This window comes from Dermacentor silvarum, chromosome 7, assembly GCF_013339745.2.
Source record: "Dermacentor silvarum isolate Dsil-2018 chromosome 7, BIME_Dsil_1.4, whole genome shotgun sequence".
Taxonomy (NCBI): domain Eukaryota; kingdom Metazoa; phylum Arthropoda; class Arachnida; order Ixodida; family Ixodidae; genus Dermacentor; species Dermacentor silvarum.
The window spans coordinates 175,144,355-175,159,031 of NC_051160.1; the positions used below are offsets into that span (position 1 = coordinate 175,144,355).

At 45.9% G+C, this 14,677-nt stretch overlaps 1 pseudogene; it reads left to right on the forward strand.

The window, feature by feature from the left end:
• The first annotated feature begins 1,362 nt into the window (after positions 1–1,362).
• LOC125947261 (uncharacterized) lies at positions 1,363–11,448 on the forward strand (annotated as a pseudogene).
• The last annotated feature ends 3,229 nt before the right edge of the window (positions 11,449–14,677 follow it).

A 14,677-nucleotide genomic window follows, 5' to 3' on the forward strand; every position in this document is an offset into this window, starting at 1 on the left:
ATGCATTCCGTTAAAACTTTTTCCAATTCTCTCAACTCGCCGTGACGGAAATATTCTCCGTTTTTCCGTTCATAGCTATTTCGTCCGTCAGGAATTCCAGCGACAGCTGGAAATATATGTGAATTATTGTACATGTGCGCACACTATTTGCTGACGTACTATTGCCTTGCCTGGTGTTTTGGGTCACGTCAAGCTACGTATGTAGCTTCTGGTCCAAAATTATCGTCCAGCATGTAAATTGGAGAATAAATTGATTTGATTTGATTGATGTCGTCGGACACTTTGAAAATTATTATCTCGAAACTGGTTCAGTCCTGAGAATTCGTTCCAAGTGGATACGCCTGCGAACTCAGCGGCTATAATTCGTAGATTGAGAGATGTGCCTAAAATAATGAAAAGTTAATTAGCGTAATTATGTTAATTCTTCAATTAGGCGTTTTGTTTTCTCGTGGAAGTAATGACCGCCTCATCAGTAGTTCAGATCAAGGATTATTATATAATTGTGCAATCTGCAACAGGCAATTTTTAAATATTTGGTTCAGCTAAAATGAAACACCCTGTATATTTACATACTAAATGACATCATAGAACCATATTGTACAAATCAAGGTAAGTGCATGCGCACCAGCGGAAAAATAGCAGCACAGGCAATGGGCCGGATTACTGATGTTCCCGTGAGAGAAACAAAGATTTCGGCCTTTTATTGCTTATATACTGCAGCTGATTAAACCTCGAGAACGTGAGGCTGAAAGATACGGTACAATCTGTAAGTAAAAAAAAAAAGATTTTTTTTTCTCTTACAGGTCGGGCCTGGTCATGCACACGCGGGCCCTAGCTAAGCTTAGTAATGAACGCCCGGGCCCGGGTCGGGCCCGGGCTTGGAACCACGGGCCCGGGCTGGGCTCGGGCCTTGTAAAGCGGGCCCGGGCCGGGCTCGGGCCGAAAAATCCGGCCCGTGCAGTGCTCTAATTTAGTGTGAAGTCTGGCAGAGTACTAATATTTAAATTATTTCTGACTAACTAGGCAAGCAACAGTTTATTTCCATGTGAAATGACGTAGGCCAAAATATGTGATCTTGCAGCTAGGAAAGTTGATTGCAAACATAGGAGTCGTAAGCACAAAATCTTTTCTGTGCTTACTTTGTGCCAGGGAATCATAAACATCTTTAGTACTTTTGAGCTGTTGTAATTGCCTGTTTCTCCTCATGCAGGCTCGTCTTTCGATGCTCAGCAAGTTAAGGATTGCCTATTTGAAGTTGTACCGCGTGCAGAGGCACCCGGGATGATCATTGATGCAGTTGTAACGGACTGAGCCCAGGGAACATGGCCATCTGGCGTCTGTGCAACATTCAGGCAACCAAATATGGGAAACCACACCTGTCAGTACTTCATCGCAGATGCGCCACACTTACTGAAAAACTTAAGGGGACATCTTGTTCGAGGGCAAGACATAATTCTTTATCAGGCCATTGTGGCGAAATATACCCTGCCATGCAACAAAGTAAGGCTATGAATTATATCTTATGTCGTAATGCGCTTCTATTAACGGAGCATGTCTCTTAAAAGGAACATTTAATATTTTTATTTTCTGGTGAACTATTGGCGCTTTCAGTACATCAATGCAACAAAGCCAACACATTTTGGGTTGGCTGAATTAGCAGAGCTGTAAAATATCATTGTCACTTTACATTTTCACATAGCAAAATGTATTCTTATTTGTCAGCAATTCGGCAAGCCTTACGTAATTTGCTCTTGCGCACCTTTGTTCAGCCCCTCAAAAAATGTAGTTATGTTTGGTTTTTAAGGCAAAAGCGACAAAGGCTATAGTAAAAATGTAGACGCAAGTGGCATAATGCACTGTCATGATATGTGACACGCAAATACATATAGAAAATTTAGAAGCACAGTGTTGTAGCAGGCTACAAGGGGAACAATTAAGGGCGAGATAATTCTGAAGAGGTAGTGTATGAAGTATTTATATGAGCCTATTCTTTTTAATTCAATATTTATCTATTATTTATTTAACATTTTCCGTTATTCAGTAAATTATCTAATGTAAGGAAAAAAAACAATATACAAAACAGTGTTTCTATGCACAAAAATGGTAATTTTCACATGTTTTTATGGTTACCTATAAATGACGTGCAGACATGATTCCTAGCTATTGTACATGGCCAGTGCATTTGACTCAGCCATATGCCATTGTCTTTTGATAAATGGGTAACGAAAATTAAATCAAATGTTTTTTCTTATATGGCCGCATTACCTAATATGGCTTGGTTTTTGCAGGTGTCTCTTGAACGTGTGAGGAAAGCATGCAAAATTGATGCAGGGCATAAACTAAAACTTCTACCGCACCTGAGAGTGCGAGATCTGGACCCAAACCACTGCGCAAAGATGAATGTAGCATCTGCACATGCCCTTCTGCATCATGCCACTGCCGCAGCCTTGCGGTACCTTGTGCAGAAAGGTCACCTACTCAACAGCTTTTTTCTTGGGGGAAATTTTAAAGTGGTTCACTATAATGACTTCTAGGACCAAGAAAACAGCCCTAAGTGATCTGAATGCACAAAAAGCAGATGAAGCAAAAACATTTCTGGAAGGTTTTGTTGTCATGTTCACTGGCTTGAAGATCATTGACAAAGCAGGAAAATCATCTTGGAAGCATGTCCAGACAGGAGCTGTACTGTCAACGCTATGCATCTTAGAGTTAAGGCAGTATTAGGTTGTTGAGCAAAAGTTCAAATTTATGTTGTTGAGCAGGCTCAGCCAGCATGCACTGGAGAACTTGTTTAGTACAATTAGGCTAAAAACACCTGTTCCACGTGCCAGGGAGTTTAAGTCCACTTTCAGAATAATTGTGCTTGCACAGTTTTCACAGCCGAGCTGTAGTGGCTCCTATGCAATCGACGACTCACAAGACCTGGTAACTTTCCTCAAAGAAAAGAACTTGTACCAGAGTCAACAATCGATGATGTTGTGGAGACAAGCTTTGAAGGTTTCATCGAACTTTGCCAAGAAGAGGAGGATAGCTTAGAATATTTCGCTTGTTATGTTGCGTATGCTCTAAAGCACAAGTACACCCTTTGCAGTCTCTGTCACAGCAGCATTATCGACGATAACAAGCAGGTTACTGAGCTTGTATCACTGAAGTGTTATGTGACACAAGAAAGGAACCTATTAAAGGTACCTTCAGACAGCCTTCTTGAGCTGCTTCATTTCTGTGAGCAACTATTCTGCATCAATGAGACCCGCCTCCTAGACTCTAAATGCACATTGGAGAGTTTGAAGAAGGCTGCTCAAGAAAGATGCGATTCATTTGCGAAATTCCCATCATGTCATGGTGTTGCTGAAAAGGCTGCTCGGCACTTTTTTCTTTTTAAAGCAAAAAAAATGCTCAACTTATTTCAAAGCTGCGTCAAGCTGGTAAATGTGCTTCTAAGGGCATTGGAATGCGCATTCTAAGCGAAAATGTCAGTTGAGCTTTTCAATAATAATTTGTGTAGTCGGGCTATTGTGTGCGCAATTTTAGAAGAGTAAGCTCGGTTCTCGTTTATCAACCATTATTTCACTGTAGGCTTTTTGTTTGCGCACGTGCATTTCCACAGCGAGAAGTTGTTAGCCAGTCACAAGTTCAGTTTAATATGACTATCTGGTATGTGAAAGCTGTTAAAACACGTAAATGCACAACACAAAGGGGTAAAAAATGAAAGCCGCTGATAGGGTAGAAAAGTGCCCCTCAGCAGAGGAAGTAAACTTCATGCAGAATATAGCTTGCGACCGAAACCGTGCCTTGGACTTACAGCTCACTTTGTGGGGTTCATGAGGCTGGTACAGATATTGAGATAGACAGCACAGCCTGAATGATAAATTAACAGTGGGAAAATGCATTTTGTAACACCTAAATAAATGTTTGAATGGCTGTGGTATTTTGGCAAAGTGAAATAACAAAACAATGCTTAAAATTTGCTTGCGATTGCTTTGCTAAATGGAAATTCAGGATATTGTGAAGGAAAACTAAGGCAGAGCACCATTTTTTCCGAGACCTTTCTATTACTTTGCATTCATTGTTGGACAGCGTGATTGCTGAGTGAGTGCTGGAGTTCAAGTGCTTCATCTTCCTTACACTGCTCACTAGGGTTACTGGCTAACAAAAGTGATAGTTGTTTCTACATAGTGTGTTAAACATTTGTTACAGCGATGCTTGTCATAACTTATTGTCTTGAATGTGCATACCCAGGGTTATTAATTTTATCAGTTTACAAATTATCATGCAAGCTGGCACGTGTCCTTTCGACATCAGCCAAAGGAGCAAAGGCTTCAGCCAAATAAATTTGCTACAAAGTCTGGGTTTCTCAGTTTTGAACGCAGTCTTCAGAGTTTAAAATTGAAATTAATAATATTGTTATGCGCCAGTTGTCCAGCAGACACAGAAGATGCTGAAGCATAGAGCCGACGAGATGAGGAAAAAGTGAAACTGAGGTTCGCCATCTTTGTTGTTGCTGTCCAACTTTTAGTCTCCTTGTACATAGTGTAAATAAACCCCCTTTTCTGTGAATCTCCCCGTAACATCTTGGTGGAGGTGCGGGGTACATCACGACCACATCACGGAACTTCGCAGCGGAAATCTCGTGGGCCCTTCGACCACGTCCACTGAGAGCCCCACTGCTTCGGCTTCGGCTACCACAGCACCGATTGTCTTGACCCAACTCTGGGACCCTGGCACCTTCTTAGGCACTGATAGCATGGACGTCGAAGACTGGCTAATCGAAAACGAACGCGCCAGCAAGAGAAACCAGTGGGACCCGACTATAATGCTGGCTAACATCATTAATTACCTCAAGGGAACGGGTGTGTTTGGTTTCGAACACACGAGGAAGAATTGATCATCTGGGACACTTGCAAGCAAAAACTGCAGGAACTCTTTGGGAAGCCAATTGGCCACCAGCGAGCCGCCAAGAAGGAACTTTCATGCCGGGCCCAAACATCTACTGAACCAGGGGCGTAGCCAGGGGGGGGGGGGCGTCGAACGCCCCCCCCCCCCCCCCACTTACCCACCCTTTGTTCTCGTCGCTTCGCGTTGACATAATTCATGACACCGGTGCTACTATCACAATTTCATACCTGGGCGCTTCCGTTTGGGTTGGTAATTTACAGCGAATCATGTCTGCATATGGAAAAAACTGTCACGGTGTTTGTCAAGGCTTTGACACTCTGTGAAGTTTTGGGCGAGAATGCGGCGGCCGCATTCTGAAGCAACAAATGCGCAACAAATGAAGTAACAAATGCGGCAGCCGCATTTTAGATGATGGCGAAAACGCTCGAGGACCGTTTACTTAGATTTAGGTGCACGTTAAAGACCCCAGGTGGTCGAAATCTCCGGTATACATTTCCGCCGCTTCCCTTCAGGTGCCGGTTAGGCCGCGCTCGCGCAGGATCTTAGGCTACGTTTGGTCTCGAAGCTGTCGGAAGCGGCAAAATATTGCAAAAATTCGCCCGCCTAGGCGGCAAGACAGCCAGAAAAACAGGCGGCGAGCCAAATCGGTCTCGGACTGATTTTTTCGCCATGGCGAAGCGGAAACGCGGCGGAAAGTCGTTCTGCTTCAGTGGAAGCTACACTAGCATGTAAACAACCGGTCGTAAAATTAAACATGGCACCAAAAGTGTAGGCTGCAATGCTGATCGACGCGATCAAGAACCAGCCCTTGCTCTACGACAAGAGTGGCACTAAAACGTACTATCAGCAATACTCGCGATAGTATTCAACGTCGCGCGACCGGAGGTGCGGCAACGAAGCCTTGGCGTGACCCAACTTCTCGCGCTTTTGCAAAGCCAGGCGAACCCACCACCGCCGTTTCCGAGGTGTTCGCGTCTTCCGTTTATTCATTGTCCATTTCTAGAAAACAAGTAGGTAGAAGTATAAAAGCCATTTCTTCTTCCACTTCTATGGCAGACAATAGTTAGGCAGATTCCTCGTTGGCGCTCCATAATTCTCCTCGCACGTGCACGGTATGTTCCAGAAGTCGCGGGGTGCTTTTCTCGTCGCGACGATAGCTTGGAAGAGTAGGTCACACGTAGGACGTGTGTGTGTGTGTGTGTGTGTGTGTCGGGTTTTTTGGCACAAAAGCAACTGTGGCTATCCTGCGCCAAACACAAGGTGCCGGTTAGCGCAAACTTCGGATGTTATTAAGTATGTTTATGTTATTTTCTTGGGGTATTAAAGCACACGTGTCTTATAGTTTCTGTAGTATTTGTGCAGCTTTAAGAAATGTGATGACATGTTTTAGTTCTACTTCAGGTTCGTCCCCAATTAATAGTGCAGGGTGAAAAGGTATGTTTTTTTCGTATATGTGATGAAAGATCTGCTTCCGTTCTCGTTCTAGTTTCGGACAAGAGATGAGAAAATGATTTACGGATGAAATTTCTCCACAGTTCTCACAAGTTGGTTGTTGTTGTTCTTTATGTAGAAGGAAGTTGTGGGTCAGGTGTGTATGTCCGATTCGAAGTCGGCATAAAACTACTTCCATGAAGCGTTCTTGGTGTCTACAAGATTGCCATTCACCAAGTGTTGGTTTGATGACATGGAGTTTGTTATTTATGCTTTCGTTCCACCTTAATTGCCATTTTTGTTTCAGTGCTCGCCGAAATTGTGCTATCCAGTCGGTTGAAGGTATTTCTAGGTGTTCGACGGGATTATTTTTTGCTATAGCTGCACACTTATCTGCCTTTTCATTTCCGCTTATCCCGACATGGCTTGGTACCCAGCAGAATATTATACCTTTCCTATATTTAGTTGCTTCTACTATAGTTTTTAGTATTTCTCCTATAATTGGTAAACTCTGTTTTTTGGACGCTAAAGATTGAAGTGCGCTCAGAGAGTCGCTGTAGATAACTGTGTTATGGTTGTTGTCTTCTATTGTTTTGGTTACCGATAGGTAGAGTGCGAAAAGTTCGGCAGTGAAGATTGAGGCATGACCTGGTAGACGTACACTTTTTTCCCACCCTATTCCAATAACTCCGCAGCCAACGTGTTCGTGTGTTTTGGATCCATCCCTGTAAAACTCTGTGAAGTCCCGGTATTTTTCTTGGATGGCGTAGAACTCTTGGATCAGGTGCTCTCGTGGTACTTCGCTCTTCTTGAAGCTTGTTAGCGAAAAATCGCAGGTGGTACGCAGGTTATTCCATGGAGGTAGTGCTTGGGGTCTTTTTAAAACATGCAAATATTCCTGTGGTATATTTAATTTTCTGCATATTTCTTCAAATCTAAGGCAAAGTGGTCTTATAGTAGAGGGTCTGTTGGTATAAAGGGTTCTAGTTTGGCACTGCGTAATAATGTTAAAACACGGGTGTGAAGGTAATGTGCGGATTTTTATTGAATATGCGACCAAAAGAAAGGAGCGTCTGTCATCTAGAGATGGTTCATTAGCTTCTACGTATAGGCTAGCAACGGGAGATGTTCTATACGCACCTGTGGCAAGTCGGAGGGCAAGGTTATGCACGGGATCTAGTTTTCTAAGATATGTCGGCCTTGCTGATCCGTACACAACTGAGCCATAGTCAAGAATGCTACGCACTAACGATCGGTATAAGTGTAGGATGCACGTTCTGTCCGAGCCCCAGCGTTTTCGAGATAAAATCTTTAGTATGTTAAGTGCCTTATTTGCTTTTGTTTTTAATGAGTTTATATGGGGGATGAAACTTAGTGATTTATCAAACACCAAACCTAGGAATTTGTGTTCCTCTCGCACGGGCAGTACATGTTTATTTAGGTGTAGATTGGGGTCTGGCTGGAGTCTTCGTTTGCGTGAGAACAACACAGCCAACGTTTTCTCGTTTGAAAATCGGAACCCATTTTTGTCTGCCCATTCACACAGTCGGTTTATAGTTAGCTGTATCTGCCGTTCGCAGGTGTTAATGTTGGAAGAGCGGCAAGCTATTTGTAGGTCATCCACGTATATAGAATGTTCGACGGAGCTGGGTATTATCTTTGCGATTGAATTCATTTTAACTATAAAGAGGGTTGTACTTAGGATGCAACCCTGTGGTACACCATTTTCTTGTATAAAAATGCGCGAGAGGGTTGTGCCAATGCGTACCTGAAAAGTGCGGTTTGAGAGAAAGTCAGCTAAGCTGTTCAACATTCTACCTTTTATTCCCATATTCGCCAAGTCGCGTAGAATTCCGAACTTCCAGGTAGTGTCGTAGGCCTTTTCTAGATCGAAGAAGACTGCTAGACACTGTTGTTTATGTATAAATGCTTCTCGTATTGTGTTTTCTAGCCGGACTAAATGGTCTAATGTTGATCGTGTCTTTCGAAAGCCACACTGGTTAGTATCTAGTAGGTTACGCTGCTCTAGGGTGAACATGAGTCTGACGTTTACTATACTTTCAAATGATTTGGCCAGACAGCTTGTCAGGGCTATTGGACGGTAGCTATTAGGTAGAGTATGTGGTTTTCCTGTTTTCAAGAAAGGGATGATTACAGCCTTCTTCCATGCTTTCGGTATTGTGCCCGTAACCCACACTTTGTTAAAGAACTTGAGTAAAGCAGTTGTTGCGTCTTCAGATAAGTGTTGAAGCATTGCGTAATGAATGTTATCTAGGCCTGGTGCTGTTTGCTTGCGTGTAGCAAGTGCGTTACGTAGTTCGTCTGTACTAAATAGACTATTATACTCTTCCTTCGTACCACCTCTGGTAGGTAGCTTCTGTTTTTCTGTTGTGTTTTTGTAAGAAAGGAAAGTACTATTGTAGTTTGATGAGCTTGACACTTGGGCAAAATGTTCCCCTAAAATGTCCGCCTGCTCTTGGAGTGTTGTTTTAATACCAGGAGGAGTTAACAGAGGGATTGTGTAGGCTGTGTAATCGCCGTTCATTTTCCGTACACCCTCCCAGACTTTTTTGGTTGGTGTAGAGCTATTGATAGAGGATACAAAGTTTTGCCAGGAGCTTTTTTCTGCCCTTCTACGGATGTAACGTGCTTGAGCTCGGGCTTGTTTGAAGTTTATTAGGTTGGCATATGTTGAGTACCTCCTGAAGGTGCCCCAAGCCTTATTTTGCTTCTTTTTTGCAGTACGACACTCTTCTGTCCACCACGGTTTTCGGTTTTTTCGTGCCAAACCTGATGTTTGGGGTATTGACACAGATGCCGCTTGAAGAATGCAGACAGTAAATCTTTCATTTATTTCCTCTACGCTAAAGCTTTCGTCGTATTCTTTTTCTAATGCGGCATGTGTCGTGTAGAGTGTCCAGTTTGCTAGGTGTAGTTTCCACCGCCGTGGTTTAGTAGGTGTTGGAGTTGGTTGTGTGAGGTGTATAAGGCATGGGAGATGATCACTTCCATATGGATTGTCATGCACTTCCCAATTTAGGTGGACGTACAGATCAGGAGAACACAGAGCTAAATCAAGCCAACTCATTCTTCCTGTGCTTGGTATGCAGTACGTTGGGTTATTTGTGTTAAGAATGCAGATGTTATTTGTTAGGATAAAATCTTCTATAGTTTGTCCTCTACCATCTGTTGTCGGACTTCCCCAAAAGGGACTGTGCGCATTAAAATCGCCCACCAATATAAAAGGTTCTGGAAGTTGTTCAACGAGTTCCTCCAAGTCTCTAACTGATACCTGTGTATGAGGAGGGATGTATATGGAGCAGATAGTTATTGTTTTAAATGATACTACACTAACTGCTACTGCTTCAAGGCACGTATTTAACCGGATTTCTTGCATAGTAGTGCTACAGTGCATAATAATGGCCACGCCACCTGAAACCCGACCAGTGGTGTTACGGTCTCGGCGGACCACTTTGTATTGTTTCAAAAAGTTCGTGTTCTTCGGGCCTAAATTTGTCTCCTGAACGCACACGGCTAGGGGACAGAACCGATTTAAAATATCCTTTACGTCACCTAAGTTACGTATTAGCCCACGACAGTTCCAGTGAACAATTAAAGCCATTTTATCGAGTAGCTGATAGCGTCCTAGTACTTTCTGATATGTTAATAACGTGGGATAGGTGACGGAAAATCTGTTTTTACTGTAGGAGATATTTAGTCACGTGCCCTTCCCAGGGGCAGCGACTGGCTGGCGACCTGCCTTCCCTCTGCCAGTGGACAAAGGAAGGTGTTTCGGGGTAGGCGTCCCCGATGTACTGGGTGTTGTGTCCATTGCTTCCTCAGAAAGCCTGGACACAGAAGGCACTCGTTCAAGCTGGGTGCCTGAAGGTGTCGCGCTCTTTGGCGGTACACTGTCCCTAGGGGCACGTACCGCAGGGACAGCAGGTGTCGCAGTGGACTCTACAAGAGAACCCACTTGGGGCACCTTGGTCGGCTTTGGGGCCTGCTTCGACAGCAGGGGCCTTTTGAGCGGCCTGTGGCTGCTCGCGGGGGGCGAGGGGCAAGGCCAGATCAGCGAAGCTGTACTGACAGCCTGTAGACACCAGACGCGGCTCCGCCCCCCGACGAGCTGCGTCCGCATAGCGTGTGCCTGAAAACAGTGCATGTTTTCGGCGCGCTTCCGGAAAAGTTAGATTTTCTTTTACTTTAAGCTGGATGATTTCTTTCTCTTTTTTGAAAGTTTCGCAGGATCGCGAGTACGCCGCGTGGGCACCGCTGCTGTTGGGACATTTCATGACTGTTTTGTCGCAGTTCTCAGATGGATGATCATGTTCTGCGCATTTTGCACACGTAACTTTTCCTCGGCAGGACTGTGAGCCATGCCCGTACCGCTGACATTTGAAACATCTTCTCGGATTCGGGACATAAGCTCGCACGGGACAACTGATGTATGCCACATTTACTCTTTCTGGTAGACTGCTGCGGTTGAACGTGATCACTATGTGCTTAGTTTTGATCTCTTCGTTTGCTCTTCGGATGGTAATTCTTCGAACAGCGCTGACACCTTGGCTTCGGAGATTTTCTAGGATGTCTGCGTCTGTTTCGTTCGTCAATTGCTTTTAGGAGATCACCCCTTGTACACAATTGAGAGTACGGTGTGGTGTGATTGTCACGCTCTGCTCGGCAATATCTTTTTGTTTTTGAAGTTCTTCGCTTTGCGCTTTTGTTTGGACTTCGATCAATAGGTCACCAGACGCGAGATTTTTTGCCTGGTACTCCTTGCCAATTGATCTTTCTAGGGACTTCGCGATCTTAAAGACCGATTTCGATGTAATGGGTTCTTTGTCATTATCTGAGTGAATAACTAGGAACTTTGGAAAGGTTTCAAAAACTTTTTCTTTGCTTAGGACTTCGGTGCGGCCTCTTTTCAGAGACCGATCATTTTTCTTTGGGTTTGAAAATGCCATACGTCATGTATAGACTGAGGGTTCTCGATATGTCGACTGAGGTTCACCCTCATACTCTCAGCAGGGTCCCGGAGCTTCCAGCCTGATAGCCAGGCAAGAGCCCACCGGCCGGGACTTGACCAAGATCCCGACCGCCACCGTTTGCAGTTTCTAACCCTTCACCTTACAACCTATAGCCACGGTACGGATAACAGCGTTGGTATGGGGGCTCGGGGTCCGTGGTGACGCCACACACCAACACCTTGATGACTCAAGGTGCCCCTGCGGGAACACGTAGGACGTGCAGGCTTTGGCGAGCCCCAACACAAGGGCCAGCCCGGGTTTTAGCTGTGGTGTTCCCGTTGCCCCTTTGGTATCCTGGAGGCGCCGACAATACGAAATGATGAAATGTGATTACAACTTGTAAATAAAAGCTATTAGAAATATTATCACGCCTAGGCACCAACCTGTGACTCAGCGCTACCACGCCCGTGTGAGGAGAATTACGGAACGCCAACGAGGAATTTACCGAAGGTCGCAGATGACGCGCGAAGTTGGGTAAAATGATCACTTTTGATGACGGTACGTGGGTCAATGAATGAACATATCACTCGAAATCATGCGATAATGAGCGCCACCACGCCGACAAACATACGCAGACTAGATGGGTTGGGACGAAAACAGCAGCGGCGGCCGCGGCGGTAGCAAAACAAATGTGAACAACTTTGACAGGCGCGGAAAAAAATTTTCGGCCGCTTTGGCCTTTCCGCCCGCTTTGGCCTTTTCGCCCGCTTGCCGCTTCCCAAGTGTGAACGTAAGCTTAGTCTGCGCGAGAAACGTCTCTTGTTTGCGATTGCGCCCCTACGGAAGGCTGGTAATTACTGTTGTGTTGTTGAATCCGGAACCAGCAATTACGGAAGGCTGGTAGTTGCTGTTTTGTTGTGGAATCCCAAACCAGCAATGTACACACGAAGGGGTTGATGACAGCAGTGAAATTCCACCGACTCGCAACAGAATGCACGAAACAGACAGCCGACAAGCATGCATGAATTACTGCTGTGCGCAGTACAGCGTAAGTAAACTCTTGTTGCAGGCGCTGACAGTTCTCGTCGGAGTTCACGCATCCTGAGAAATTGATTATGTGCACTATGCACTGAACAAGACCGGAGTTCATTCATGCATCACTAGTACACCAATCAGTCGAGATTATGTGAGGTACAAGGCCGCTTCCTGTTTGCACCGGCGTAAGTGAAGCAGAAATGAGTTGCACGCACTACTTAAAATGCGTACACATGCCATATCTATGCTGTGCGGTGAAATATTCTGCACCATTCTGAATCTGTTGACGTAAAGGCAAATGACGGCTGCACGCTCGCACACAGCGGAAGACACAGCGGCCCATGCACTTGCTGCAGGAAATGCAACCCTCTCGTATGAGGGAGCAGGGTGACGAAAGCTTCGAAAAAAAAAAAGCATTACGCGTTTTTGCGCGTATTTAAGTTTTCTAGCGCAAAGACGCGGCGAACAAGCTATTGCTATGGGAGTAGGTATAGCGTGGTCACACGTGCATTTTCACGCGTATAGGCGTCCTTGACTTGTGAAACGCACTTGGCCCCGACGAGGACGACGCCATCTACGCTTAGTGGAAATTAACAATTAATGATGCCTTCTCCGATCGCACGGGTCGTCTCAATGATGCGTTTTCGAAGACTGGTCCATTCTGTGGCGCGATGAGAGACCGTTGCTCCAAACGCCCACTGTACCTGTCGTACTTACTGTATTTACTGAGCTTACTTTACTTTTATTGCGATAGGAATTATATGGACACTCCAAAGCAGATTTCTGCCGTCGGCGTCGCCGTCGTCATCGCCGTCGCGGTGAGGTTCCGTATGACGTCAAAGGCGATGAAATTGTCACCGCGCGCCGAACGCCGTATGTGCGAGTGAAAGGGCGCGAGGGACGCGCGCTTTCACGGGGAGTGAACGCATGGCGGAGAACAAACGCGCGTTCGGCGCCGTGCTCCGGCTGCAGAATTAAGCGTCTCTTTCCTCCTTTACAATCACCATATATGTAGAGCAAACGCGACTTCTTCAGACATGCGAAAGGCCGTGGGGGGTAGAAAATGCCTATTTATATAAAAACGTTGTGAGGCGAGAAAGTAGTAAAGACTTCCGACGCTGCTCGACGAGTGTCCCGTTCTGATCTCGTCGAAAACATCCGAGCCGCCCCCAGAGGCTCCGGCAACAGTCACCAACGCCGCGCACGTTTTGTGCGAACGCGGGCAAAACGCCGACGGCGTCGACAACAGTTCTGTGCGTTGCCGGTGCTGCTGCATGTCCAAGTTTGTACAGCTGATAAAACTACTATCATTACTCCGTATAGCTTTCTACAAATTTGCTATCGCGATTGATGCTTCGTCTTTCGGGTGAAACTGCGACAACTTTGTTACTTAATTTCTTCACAAGCGCACGCACACGCAAGGGGGGGGGGGGGCGGTCCTGTGTCTTTGATATACATATATAGAGTCTGCTTAAACTACCGCTATTATTATCGATCACGACACGGAGAGGAAAGCAGAAGCTTGCGCCCCCCCCCCCCCCCCCCCCCCCGGTCGGGCCGGTGAACCCCGCCCGAAAAAAATGTCTGGCTACGCCCCTGTACTGAACCGTTCGTTGTGTACATTCAAGATGTATTAGCACTCTGTCGGCGGGTCGATGACAAGATGCTCGAAGCTGACAAAGTTAGCCACATTCTTAAAGACATTGCAGACGACGCCTTTAATTTACTCGTATACAAGGACTGCTCGACGGTCGACGACATTATAAGTGAGTGCCGACGCTTTGAATTGAAGCAAAGAGCCGTCGTGTCTCACAACAATTCGTTCGACTCCCTAATACCGCCGCTAGCTCATCGTGTGAAGACGTCCAGCCGCCTGGTGCCGAAAAGTTGCTGCGTCTTGTCCGGCGCGAGATTGAGGCTGCGTCTCTGTCGGTTCCCCCGGCACGTTCTTACGACGAGTCCCGCCCGGCAGTATCTCTGATTCAAGCTGTCGTACGTGAAGAGCTGGCGAACGCAGGCATCCGTTCAATCTGTTCTGTAAGTAGTCCTACGGTCGGCAATTTCTTTGGACCTCCATGCCCACAATCGACCTACCTCGGATACCGCAACCCAAACCAGTGGCGCACATGCACATGACGACAAGCCAATATGCTTTAATTGCAATGGAGGTCATATTTCGCGCCATTGTCGCTATCGTCAGATTTCGTCTCCTCGTCCCGCATACGCTTACCGCCCGGAAGACAGCCGGTCCTCGCCTTTTCATGACCGCAATGACCTGCCGCACTGTGATGTTGCTGCTCCGACTCCACGCTACGACCGCCGCTCGCCGTCCCCACAGAACCGGC